The sequence below is a fragment of the Pongo abelii genome, chromosome 14 (genome assembly GCF_028885655.2).
Source record: "Pongo abelii isolate AG06213 chromosome 14, NHGRI_mPonAbe1-v2.0_pri, whole genome shotgun sequence".
Taxonomy (NCBI): domain Eukaryota; kingdom Metazoa; phylum Chordata; class Mammalia; order Primates; family Hominidae; genus Pongo; species Pongo abelii.
The window spans coordinates 63,663,144-63,677,096 of NC_071999.2; the positions used below are offsets into that span (position 1 = coordinate 63,663,144).

At 34.2% G+C, this 13,953-nt stretch overlaps 2 long non-coding RNA genes across 2 annotated transcripts in view; one reads left to right on the top strand and one right to left on the bottom strand.

Annotated features, from left to right (window-relative positions):
• Positions 1-7,258, top strand: part of LOC129049542 (uncharacterized) — a 51,532-nt gene extending 44,274 nt beyond the window's left edge. The window contains exon 3 of the long non-coding RNA XR_008512705.2: positions 6,934-7,258. This is a non-coding gene — a long non-coding RNA (uncharacterized LOC129049542). The remainder of the gene's footprint in view (positions 1-6,933) is intronic.
• Positions 1-13,953, bottom strand: part of LOC129049541 (uncharacterized) — a 94,998-nt gene that overhangs the window by 62,148 nt on the left and 18,897 nt on the right. The window lies entirely within an intron of this gene.

The window sequence follows — 13,953 nt, forward strand, 5'->3', positions numbered from 1 at the left end:
GTCAGGTTTCCTTAGCAGCAACACTCATGTCTGTTGTAAATCCTTAGGTAAGCTTGAGAACCTCTCTGTCCTTTGATTTCTCATTTATAAAACAGGAATAGTAATAATGGCTACCACACAGAATAGCTATGAGAATTCAGTGAGTTATTATACGTGAGATACTTGGAAAAGTACTTGTTACTGCTACTAAATGGTACGTACTATTTGTTAATTTTAATATCTTTTTATCACTATTTTCTTACTGACATAATAATTGCACAACTTTAATACCTTTATAAACGAAAAATAAGAATCATTAGAGAAGGTCAATGCCATTCTTCTAATGTTAAAGGGCTTAATGGTTTGATGTTCTGTGTATATAAAACTCAATTTCATAATAACATAATAATACCTCAAAGCAAGCATAAGGGCTTACTAGGAGATAGGTTTTGTACTCAAACATTTTATGTGCATTATCTCATTTTCTCACATAAAATTTTTGAGGCAGATTAAATTTATATATGAGGAAACTGAGGCTGAGAAAGACTGCCCGAGATCACTTAATGAATGGCAAAGCCGGTCTGCTTGATGCGAAAAGTCTTTGCTGTCAAACAATATACTGTGACCTTCCAGAACTAAAGTTGAAGGCAAGAGACAACATTCCCTTTTATGTGATTTCTCTAAACCTTTGCTTCTATATTGCTCTTAAACTTTTTTTTAAAAATCCAACTATCAATATCTCCTCTTATCAAATACATTATATATGAGCTATTTATAACCCATTGGTTTATTTTATAAATACATTTCCTGTATTTACTCCAGGTAGCCATTATATTTCAGTGAGTTAAAATAGATAAAAGATTTTTAAGTTGTGTATAGGGTTCATTTTGTATAAACTTTGGTGATAACAGGTAAGAAGTAAGAACTAAAATATCCAGACTTTGCATGGCAAGGAGATGAGCAAAGTTTTATTCCCCAACATTATTATGAGGTCATATATTATCACTTTCCCAAAAGGCTCTAGACATTATTTTCTCTCTTAACGATTTGCAATTTTAAATAAGTACATGTTTCTTTATTTTGTAGCCCAGAGTTAATGATGTTGTCTTAAATCTTTATATATTTTTCTTATTGAATCTCTGTGAATTAGAGCAATCCACATTTTATGTTATACATACATATTTATGAAATAAATTTTGTTATACATTTTATTTTAAAAAACAATATAAATAGGATTTGGTATCAACTGGGGATCTTAGAACATATCCCCTGCTAATATGGAGGAACTAACATTAAGGGCACATTCTAAGATATTGGGAGTTAGAAATTCAACATATCTTTTTGAGGAACACAGTTCAATTCATGAGAGTAGGAAAAAGCCACTGTGATATAGGGCCTAACCTAGAGCTGGCATTTGTAGCAGTATAACATTGGATAAAGCACATACCCTTTCTGGGTGTCCATTCTCTTCTCCATAAAATGACCATTTGGCTGGAATTTAAGGTTATTTCTCTCTCTGACCTATTTGCTGCTTGTTCATTATATAATGCTTCAGTTCATTATACGTCTCTCCATCCCACCCTGCCTCAATTTAAAAGGCTTTCTAGGTTTGAAATATAGTTTGACAATTATGTTTGAACTTTCTTTGCTTTTCATTTGTTTTGTCCTTTTGAGATACTATAACGGAACACTGTAGAAGAAGTGGTTTATAAACAACAAATATTTATTTCTCACAGTGCTTAGGGCTGGAAAGTCTGAGATCAAAGACCTGGCAGATTTGATGTCTGCTGAGGTCCCCTTTCTGGTTTATAGTGTTACCAAAACACCAGGGATTCTGTCTAGGTCCTCCCCACATTGAAAGCCAATGACTGAGATGATGAGTATTACTAAAGAAGAAGGCTGTAATCGGATGCTGCAGCCGAGGAGACAGAAGCTCAGTCTCAAATCCATCTCTCTGACCAACTAAAACTAAGGGTTTATATAGCAGGGAAGAAATGTAACTGTGTAAGAAAACAGGAACTAGGGAGGGGCAAGGAAGCAATCATGGTAAATGAGGGGCCCGGCATCTCATTTTCTGGATGTGGTGATCTGATGCGTTTCAGTTCTTTGATACTTTTTTTTTAAAAAATCTGAGGTTGTTTCCTGATGAAGGAACTCAGATAAAACAAATATAAATTTCAAGCTTTAATACCAGAATTTCTATGTTTATCAAAAAAAAAAATGTCTACGGAACAATTGGGTTGGTTTCAATAGATGCCCTTCTTCTAGTTGTGCCCTCACATGGTAGAAGGAGGAAGGGAGTTCCCTAAGGTGCCTTTTATAAGAACATAAGAGCTTCATCTTCATGACTTAATAAGCTCCCAAAGATCTCACATCCTAATCCCCTTAAATTTGGGATTAGGTTTCAAAATATGAACTCTGAGAGACACAAACATTAAGTCTACAGCATTATTATTTTCTATATTGTTGCTTTTAATGTCAAAATTATGCCAAATTAAAAGCACATAAATTAAAACAATTTTATTGATATTATAAATTCAGATCTGGGCCACATTTCAACAAATTAACTGATTATTTTGGCCAGCCTCTGTCTTTATATATATGTTATCCTTATTCTCATTTTAGATTAGGTTACTAAACAATTAACTCAATTAATTTTATTCAGTTACATAGCTGTGAATGTGTTATGGCCTGAATATTTGTGTCTTCCTCAAATTTATATATTGAAATTCAAATCCCCAAGGCAATAGTACCAGGAGGTAAAACCTTTGGGTGGTGAAGTTATGAGGGTGGAACCCTAGTTAATGAAATTAGTTCCCTTATAAAGACCCCACCCTCTCCAGAAGACTCCTATGATCCTCCTACTATGTGAGAACAAAGTAAGAAGGTGCCATCTATGAACAGAAAATATGTCCTCACCAGACACCAAATCTCTCCACCACTTATCTTAGACTTCTCAGCCTCTAGAACTGCGAGAGATAAATTTCAGTGGTTTTTAAGTCACTCAGTCTATGGTATCTTGTTATAGCACCTCAAACAGACTAGTATTGTATTAAAGATTCTGTGCCAATTTAATAAAAGTCACCAACAACATTTTATTGGCTTTAATATCTTTAGATAAATTTTATGATCAATTTCTTATATATTTGAAATTAACAAAAAAGTCAATAGGACAATGAAATTTTATTCCAGATAAACACCTAAAGATGCACAGTGAAAACGAAGATTTCTCTTTGGAGTCTGGGGATCGTGTTAGTCTGTCATTTTTTTAATACACCTACTTATTAGTAATACTTGGTGCTCTCTCTATGCTCAATCACATTTTGTGTCTGAAATTTAAGCTAACATTCTGGGTTTTAGTTTCAGTTATATTCACTGTTTCAGGAAGTTCCTTGCTAGATATTTCTTACTTGTTTGATGTAGCTTGATCCTTCTGTCTGACCTTGTTTTAGAAGTAGTTGCTTAAAAGCAGTGAGTTCTTACTCCATTTATCACTAAAAAGTTTTTCTTTGACAAAACTGAGCTAAATTCTCCCCTCTGGGAATGCGTTCTTTGTGTTAAGTAAGGCAAGCCCCCAAGCAAAGTTGTGTTCGTTCTCCAGCGTGGACTACTGGGGAAACACACTTTCTTTTTTACAGAGTGGCGGAGAGCCACTTCTAGGCCCTGGCCAGCTCCCTGCACACTCCTTGCAGCCTTGCCCCAGGCCACAGGGTTGCATCTGCCTTGCCCCAGGCCACAGGGTTGCATCTGCCTTCTCTCCTTTTTTAAAGCCCCTCTATAAAGCTCTCCTCTATAAGCCTACTGTGCCTGAGAGCATGGAGCTCAACATCTGGTTAAAGCCTAGGATACTGTCTCGCTATGTTGACATTTCTTTCTGGCTCCCAATACAGATATTTGGATCATTTTTAGTGTAATTGTTTTTCTTGTTAACCTAATGTGGCACTGGCAAAGTTTTAAAAAATTACACACACACACACGCGCGCGCGTACAGAAAAGTTAAAAGACAAATTGCTACCATATTCATTGGTTGGAAACATTTGATCTACTTACTGCTAAATTCTGCAATGTGGGGTAGAATTTTCCTTTTATGTGATTCTTCCCCTATATTACAACATGCTGGGAAAAAAAAAAACAGATTTCAATTAAGGTAGAAGTGATGGATAAGTTTTAATGGACTCTCATACTGACATAGTTACTTACGAGAAAACCAATTCAAACACATTCAAGATATAGAGATAAACAAGCAGAGAGTGGGATTATTTTTCACATAAAGGGCTATCATTTCTGCATTAAAAAAATGATCGAACTATTAAGTATTTTAGTACTTGCTGTTTGAAACAGCATCCCCACATCCTAACGTTCCCCTTCTCTCGAGAATTCAACATTTTTGTTGAGGGAATGAAAATACATTGAGACATACTTTTCATATTCAAATAACCACTAAGCTATACAGCATGCGTCGTCAAGTTGATACATCAAGTATGAAAGGCAAAGTAAATCAGTGTTGTCTTTCCTTCCTTCCTCCCTCCCTCCTTCCCTCGGTTCCTTCCTTCCTTTCTTCCTTCCTTCCTCCTTCCTTTTTTATGCTTTTATTATATATGTTTCAACTTGTGTAATATCAATTCCAAACTATTTACATAGTTTAACACAAGTTATCTGGGGAATCTTGGAAAGATCATTTAAAATTTTTAGTCAGTTTCCTTATTTATAAAAATAAAGCTAAAGAAAAGTAGAATGGATAATATCAAATGAATCTTACAGCTATTAAATAGTATTTGTTATATTTAGAATACTTGAGAATGAAGCGTTTTAGTTATTAGTTTTTACTTGCAGAAAACTTTCTTCCTTGTAAAATTGAGCCAAGCAGAAGCCAAGCTACAGATGTTTCATGTTTTAGAGTAACTATCCCAAGACTTTTGTCTTTCTCACCCAGGATCAGCTACTGCACTTAATCCTTGTACCTAAATTACTCACTCAGAATTTTGTCTATTTCCAAACCCTACCCACAATGCCAGATCTTCTTGATTTTGAAAACAGGTCTTGTTCTACCACTCATTGACTGTGGAACTTTGTACAAGCTACTAAGCCTTTTTGAACCCCAACTTCCATGACAAGGTGGAAATTATAGATGGGATATAGAGGGATACAGGAACGGAAAAAAGAAGAGATATAAATAAAAATTTAAAATAATATGAATTAAGAAATGTACAAAAATGTATAATGTGGTATACTAATAGTTCTCTTTTTTGTGGCTAAAAATTCAAATTAAAAAATTAGTTATGATTTTGGTGAAATAAATTACCCTTTCAAAGAAATAGTCTGCCATTCTTAAGTAACAGTAAAGTAGCAATAGCTTTAAACTTGCAATAATGTGAAAGATGTGCTTTTTAAGTAATAATAACTAAATTAAAAATAATATATTGTGTAATCCCACTAATATATATGTATAGATATAGACAGATATATAGACATGGATACATATATTTGTGTATAAAAATACTCTAAATGAATATACTACAAAAACTTAATGCCAATTATATATGGTGCTATATCCACTTATTTTAATTCCTTTAACATTTTATGTATTTCTAAACTATACTGATCTCAAAAAGAAATTCACATGTAGAACACAAAACAATGCCTGAGAAACCAAATGTAACAAAATATACTCTTCAAAATGACTATCAAAGAACAGTTCTAAGGAATTAATCCAATAAAAAATAAAGCCAATCTAGAACACCAAAATATTTTAAAGAGAATTTTTAAATTATTATTTACATATTTGATAATCACTCCCTTTCCTTTTAGCTTTACAGCTGAGGAAAGGGAAAAATGATTCAGTTACAGGTGATTCATATTTCATAGAAATTCATTTTTAAGGAATCGAGCCTTAGCAGTTATTAATTATTAGAAGATTTATAGTACATTTAAGAATGATGCATAGCCATGGCTGCTGGAAAAGAATGGAGCCTATCCAAATAGCATGGAAATAAGTGTTGCATTTATACATAAGGAAAGAGGATTTAATTTCATCAGTATTATTGCCATTTTAACAGCAATACAGCGCTGCAGCAGCCATCATAATTATTGTCATAGGCTGGGAGGTTGTGGGAGGGCAAGAACATTTTTATAGATTAATAATCTCTTGAGGTCGTGGAGTACCAAATGTGTTTCTTCTCTGTTGGGGAGAGCAGGAGGAGAGGGAGCTGCCTCTGATTAAATCTGAGGAGCCTGGGTTTCTGTATGAAGATCTTAACAAGGAAATGAGATTGAGCCGCTTTAAACTCATCCAGTTCAACTACAGTAAATATTGCTTGGCAGCGGTGAAATCTTAATTAGTATTTCCCTCCTGTTAAACAATTCTAGTGGTTAAGAGACACTGAAATCGTGATATTTGCTTCCCCTGATATGTTCTGTTTTAACTCTTTTTTATCTCATATTTTCAGAGAAAGAAGTCTATCTACTGCCTATTTTAAAAATATGTTATTTGCCATTACCTTATATTCAGCTGCTTATTTTTTCACTTCCTATTTAAAGTCTCTATTGTTAGATACAGTACAAAAAGGTATTTCTCTCAAGTCAGGTCAATCACTTCAATTTTTATTACAATAAAGATGTTTCCACAAAAACGCTAAGCTGAAAAGTGAATTATGTCAGCACTGAGTCTATTTTTAGAGGCATAAATAATTTCAGATGTGACTTTTGAAGATGTATCTAGAATAATGTCATGACCTTTATACTTAATTACGATGCAACGTAATTTAAAATCGTGGACATATAAGTACCAGGTCTTCTGAAACTGAGACTTATTCTTTCTAGGTTTATTCCTAAATTTCTAACAGAATTTGGATTCATTCTAAAGTCATCTTCATGCATATTTTTAATATTTATTTAGAAAATAATAATATGTTGAGAGATGTACTAAAGACATTTTGATGTGAATTTTATTCTCAGGGGACATACAAACTATTTGAAGGAGATACATTATGTATAGGAAGAACACATAAATATCTGCGGCCGGGCGCGGTGGCTCAGTCTGTAATCCCAGCACTTTGGGAGGCCGAGGTGGGCGGATCATGAGGTCAGGAGATCGAGACCATCCTGGATAACATGATGAAACCCCGTCTCTACTAAAACTACAAAAAAAAAAAAAAAATTAGCTGGGCTTGGTGGCGGACGCCTGTAGTCCCAGCTACTCAGGAGGCCGAGGCAGGAGAATGGCGTGAACCTGGGAGGCGGAGCTTGCCGTGAACCGAGATCGCGCCACCGCACTCCAGCCTGGGCGACAGAGCGAGACTCCGTCTCAATCAATCAATCAATCAATCAATATCTGCCTTTCAAAAGATCAACTGATATAGATTGTGAAATAAAAGAGCCCCGACAAGACAAAGTTCAAAAAACTCATTAAACTAATTTTGGATCCATAAATTTTTGAAAGTGGCTTAATGTTTTATTTTGTTTTTCTCTTTTCTGTTAATAGATCAGGGCCACATTCTCTTTGAGCACCTTGATCCCAATCAGTATCTTTTCGTGGGTGAAAAGGGGCGGTAAGGAATATGAAGAAAACTGCTCTAAACCAAGGCTGTCTCCAATACGATAGGATGTATAGTTACCTTACTTATGCTGGAATATCAGAACGCGGTAGTCATTATCACTTTTTTAGTTTATTTTTCAGTAGATAATAACTCTCTTCTCTTTTCTGCCTACCATTATTTTTACAGACATTGACATTCTTCATTCCTTAAAAATCATCTTGGCAGGCAAGAGAACTGAGCCAGGGGTGTGTGGTTAAGATAGTTGGACAGTCTTTGCACTATAAATCATGAAATGATTGGAGTATAGACCCCAATGGTAAGTTTAGATCAGAGTGGTTTCTTCTCCTGCTAGCCTAACGTCTCAGCTCTCTTGTCATTCTTCCAGGAAGCTCAATGGAAGTTGTGGAAATAGCTAAGCAAATACAACCAAAACAGTTGTTTTCATCTTTTGTTAACGTCAGCTCCATCTTCTTCAGTTGGGAGCCTGAAGACAGTAATCCCAAAATTTGTGGTTTGATACAGTTTCAGTCACTGTTCATGTGTTCTTTCTCCTGTAATACCAGTTTTGTCCTGTGGAACTGCTTGGCCACAGATGAGTCTTACTCTTCATTGAGAAAGAGGGTCTCTAAATTCCCACCCAGAGTGTACTCCTATTTTGTAAATCATATGGCTACAGGAAATATATATTCTTAGCTTATGAATCATTTAACGGCAAAAATTAATAGTTGCAAAACAACAAAATTCACAGAGTATGTAATACTTTTGAAGTTTCTCCTAATATATTATCAGTTTTGATTCTAAATAACTCAAAAAGTAAACCAGGCAGTCTTTTTGTGTATGAGGAATATCATTAAAAGAAGATCATTGACTTTACCAAAGACATAGATTCATAGACTCTTAGATTGAGGCAGTCTCTTTTAGGTACAGTGACCACATTTTCATTGTATCTTATAGAAACTTTTGAAAATAAAAGAGGCCTATTAATAATTTTTCTAAAGCAACAGGCAAAACTAGAAATTTCTTTGAAAATCAAAATATATAGTCACATTTTAAAAATCATCTAGTCAATGATATTTTTCCAGACTTACCCACGATAATTATTTAGTTTTGGTTTAGATAATTCTAATGATGGGAGAAAACATATTTTGCACAAGTTATTCCTTTAATGGACTTTTTTACTTCTTAAATATTTTTATTTATATTTATCCAGAATTTTCGCCCTTTTATCTTTCGCCCCCGATCTTAATTTTAGCCTCTGAAACAAACCCCCGCATGAGAACCCTTTAAATATATAAATAGAATACTCACACCTCTCCCAACCTTATTATTTGTAGTTCTCATTTCCATCACCTCCACATTTTTCCCGTTGTCCTTTGTGAAGCATAAATTTCAGACACCTGAACAGTATTGAGACCCTCAAATGTACTTCAGTGTTGTTGGTTTTCTTCCCCTCATGGATCTTTTAAAAATGTATCATTTAGGAAGACTACAGTAAAACCAACCAGTGGAACCATAACCAATTATATTTGAGTATTGGTAGTTTTAGGACTGATTACAGTTTAATCTTAGCTGATAATGACTGGCATCCTACTCTCATGACAAAGGCTGGTTATTTTGTGGGAGTCATTGTGGATTGCAGAGATCCGCCCTTGGTGATAACCACACTGTCTGTTTCTTTGACAGGAATAGTGCTCTCCTCCTGCCTCTTGCCTTCCACCCTCCTCTTGATCCTGTGACAAAGACTCTTAATTCTACAATCGTCTCTCCTGTTTAGTCAAAAGCAAAGTCTCCTTAGAATGAGCTACTCAGCTTCTGTAGTCTCACTAGAGCTCAGGCATCTTTGCCTTGGCAACTGGGGAAATTTCTAGGATCTCCCTTAGAGGATTCCTTTTTTGGTTGCTCCAGCCAGAAGCCTCCCTTCAGACTTCTGGCAGGGGAAAGAAAGCAGGCATCAGTCTGTATGTTCATATGTGCATCAACCTCTATTAAGCCCACATCATTCTGTTCTAAGGTTGTCTAGTGCAAAACCTCACAGCTGCTGCAATGCCACAGCTTAGTAAATATCCTGATAAACAGAGAGATGTTAGGCTCACCCTCTTGCAGGAAATCACCATTTCTACTCCAGAAATTCACTTGAAAGACTCTCTTCTTTTACTTTTCTAGTCTTATACAACCTGTAAAGTAGGGTGCTTGACCAGTGTTGCTACCTTTTAGCATATGCTGCATGGCTTTATTCTAACACCATTCTTCGGAATAGATAGGTATTTAATACCTACACTCTGCAGCTTTTGACTTTCACTGCAAATTAAAAAAAATACATTTACATTTTTATATACTACCTTCTACTTAATAGCACATGGAAAAAGACTAAAAACCATTAACCTTAATCTGTGTACAAATCATGGGAAAAATAGAGTTGTAGTAAGAGATGCTGAAACAGTCCTTTGTACCTCAGTTCCCCGCTGTTATGGAAAATATTTAACAGCATGAAAACAACTTAATAGTCATAGACTCACTGGTCCCATCATTTCAACTCCTGAGTGCATCCATCCTAAATGTGTTTATATAATCCTTATTTCTATAGGATTTTCAGTATGAAAGAAAAATCAAAATGCATGACTAGCACAATGCTGTCAATATTTATGACACCATGTAAATCTAATCCACGTTGTTGGGAAAAAAAATCAACTTCTTATAGTCGAATAGCTCTTAAATAATAAAGTTTACTTTGGATAATTAATCATAAGAATCCTGCTTGCACATCTCAACCCTAATCTTATAAATCATATCACATCTTCTTTTCATTTAGTAAGAATCTAGATGATTTGTATAACTTTTGTTGATTTATGGTTTTAAAGTAGAGCTCTCGAAGGGCTCAGTTAACATGGAAATCAATAATTGCTGAAGCTAAAAGGGCACTGTATAGGTGAATTTCCTTCTCTCCCTACAATTCTCTGCAGTACACAATTTCCTATGTTTCTCCAGATATGTTGCTTGAGCATTACCATGGAATTAGCAACCAAGAGTTCCTCATCTTAAAATCTAATTGGGCTTTAATTCTTATGATTAGTACTGTTAATCTGATTATTAACAAATATTTTATTTCCCAAAACCTAGCCTTAAGAAATTACAGTGAGAACACATGGATACAGGAAGGGGAACATCACACTTCGGGGACTGTTGAGGGGTGGGGGGAGGGGGGAGGGATAGCATTGGGAGATATACCTAATGCTAGATGACGAGTTAGTGGGTGCAGCGCACCAGCATGGCACATGTATACATATGTAACTTACCTGCACATTGCGCACATGTACCATAAAACCTAAAGTATAATAATAATAATAATAATAAAAAGAGTAAAAAAAAAAATTACAAAAAAAAGCTTTAGAATTGTCGGGGGAAATTAAAATTTATGGATTCTCTTGATCTATATATTAATACTACTCAGTTCCCAAGTGCCCTAGATGAGTTACTATACTTCAGATGATGCTCATTTAAACAAAATGTTTACAGTGTGTTAACTCATGTTCTCCACTGTTCCATTAAATATTTGAGATGGTTTACAAAACATATGTAACTCAGCAACATAGCATTCATTGTTCAGTAAGTAAAAGACAAACAATGAGTAAATTTAGCTGAGGTAATTAATTAATGGAGAGAGGATTAAGATTATAAAGTATCTTTTTACAAAGAATCTACAGTGTTACAGTAGGTCTAAACCTACCTTTTTTGGAAGAATTTTATCCATACCAGAAGGAGAAAATGTATTTATGTCACAAATATTCTTCAATAGGAAAATGTTATTATTATACTTTTCAAAATAAGTCACTTAAGTTTCCAAATAAGTCACTAAGTGTTTAAAACATTTAACACATGTTTTAAAATTTTTACTGTAAGCAAATTTTTTAAAAGGCATAATATGAGGTAAGTGCAATACACAACATATCTGTGCTTTCCTTTTTATTTTCCTTGATAAAAATAGACAATAACTGTGATTATAGTCCATAAGATAACCCTTATAAACTTTCAAAGTTTGTAATCACCTCTTCCTTGACACTTCAAAAGATATCTTTGTTTCTTTGAATTTTGTATATATTCCATTTTAATGTAATTGGAGATTTTGAGCTTCTTCACAATTCCTTCTAAGTTTTCAGTAAGCATACTAAATTGTGGATCCAAGATCTGACTCCTGGAATACTTCTTAGGAGCTGATAGCTGATAGGCTTATTACTGAATTTTTCCCAGGAGTATTGAATCATTCCTGATTGTTGATCTTTCCCTAGAGAATCTTTTTCTGGGGTGAATAAACAGCCAATCTGTGCTTAATTCCACTATTTAGAGACTCATAGTCAAGATTTTTCTTAAATTGCCCATACGTGCCTTCATGTGTAAAGATGCCTTTCTAATGTGAAAGAAGTGTGAAAAGAGGGACAAAAGACATGTGGATCCCTCTATTTTGCACAGACATTGAGAGATTTCTTTGAAAGAAGCCACTCATTTAAGATCTGGCATGTCACACAATTCTGTTTCCTTGCCCTAAAGAGCTACTCAGCATCTGGCATCTGGGTTACCTTATTTTTAATATTGCTGAACAAAAATTTTATTTGCCGTAGGTGATAGCTATAAGGTTTGCATTCATATGTAACAATAATTATGAACACCTATAAGCTTCACCCACTGCCTTGGAAACACTATAAGGCCATGGACTGTACATGATCTTTTCACTATTACATGCCAGCACATAGCATTCATTCATTCACTTAACACAAATTTATTAAATACCTACTATGTGCCAGGCTCTGTTATAGGGTTAGCAGAGAACAAAATAATGAGTGCTCTCAAAGAACTTACATTCCATTGGCTGGCTCATGGAACTACTCAATGAGCTTTAGATTGCTTTATTAAATGAGTGAATAAATAAAAGAATTGGTGTCTGTAGAAATAATCTGTATGTTTATAAAATGATTCAAAAATAGGCCGGGCACGGTGGCTCATGTTTGTAATCCCAGCACTTTGTGAGGCCAAGGCGGGCAGATCACCTGAGGTCAGGAGTTTGAGACCAGCCTGGCCAACATGGTGAAACCCAGTCTCTATTAAAAATACAAAAAAACTAGCCAGGTGAGGTGGCGGGTGCCTGTAATTCCAGCTACTCATGAGGCTGAGGCAGAAGAATCCTTTGAACCCGGGAGGCAGAGGTTGCAATGAGCCAAGATCGTGCCTTTGCACTCCAGCCTGGGCGACAGAGCTAGACTCTTACAAAAATAATAAAATAAAATTAAATTAAATTAAATTAAATTAAATTAAAAAATAATTCAAAAAATAGCTATGTAGTTTTTATCCTCTGGAGACAAATCACTAATTAGTGGTATAAGTGAGCATTTTATGTAATGTATTTTTTTATCTTTTTTTATTCAGTGTTTTCTTTCTTTACTCAGTTTTCTCTCTTTATGCACCCATTAGGAGATGTCATTATTTATCATGATTTCTTATTTTTGCTGGAGGATGGCTATACTGAAAGGTAATCATTATCATCCCCAAATATAAAAAGTGACACAATAAAAATATAAAGACTTCATGCTCATATTACTGCTATAGAAAATACACTGATAATATCAATAGTGTTTTGATTACATGTATTTTAAATAGAGAGATTAAAGGCTTATAAAGGGAAATAATTTGTCAATATATAGATAAATTTAATGTACACCATTTCATATTTTGATCTGATTTAAAGAAACAAATGGAACTGCTAATCCCTCCCTCCAAAAAACAACTACAGATTAAAATTTCCCAACTTTTATTTGCTCCATAAATTCCAATCACATGCAACAAAGTGCTCATGTAATTATATTTCACTAAACTGACATTGATTTGGGTTTGGTTTTATTTATATTTACTTTCATCCATTCATTTGTTCTTCTGTTTTTCACCACATACTTATCTGCTTCCAACTGCTCTATTTCACACTAATCTCTATCCTCACGTTGTTTACAAACATGAATGAGAAGTCCTTGTAGATCATGATTTCTATTTATATATCCATTAAAATAATAATTATTGCTATAATTGGATCAGATGCAATTTTCACTGTAATGAACATTTTAAACTCAATATAAATTATTCACTTTTAGGATTTATTTAGTATTTGCTTATATTTTAGTATTTAGTATTCAATTTTAGTGTTTAAGATTTATGTTTATATTATTTTAATGAAAAAAGCCACTATTACTTTTACACCAAGCTAATATTACAAATTATTTACTATTCATGTAAAATATTTATATTTAACATATAGTATTATCAGTAGGATTGTGAATGAAGGAATAATTTAGAGCTGGGAGGATTAATAAAGGCCATCACTGAGCCTAGGTCTTTTTTTCTTTCAGATGATATCCCCATTTTTTTTTCTTTTTTTTTTTTTTTTTCTTTTTTCTTTTAG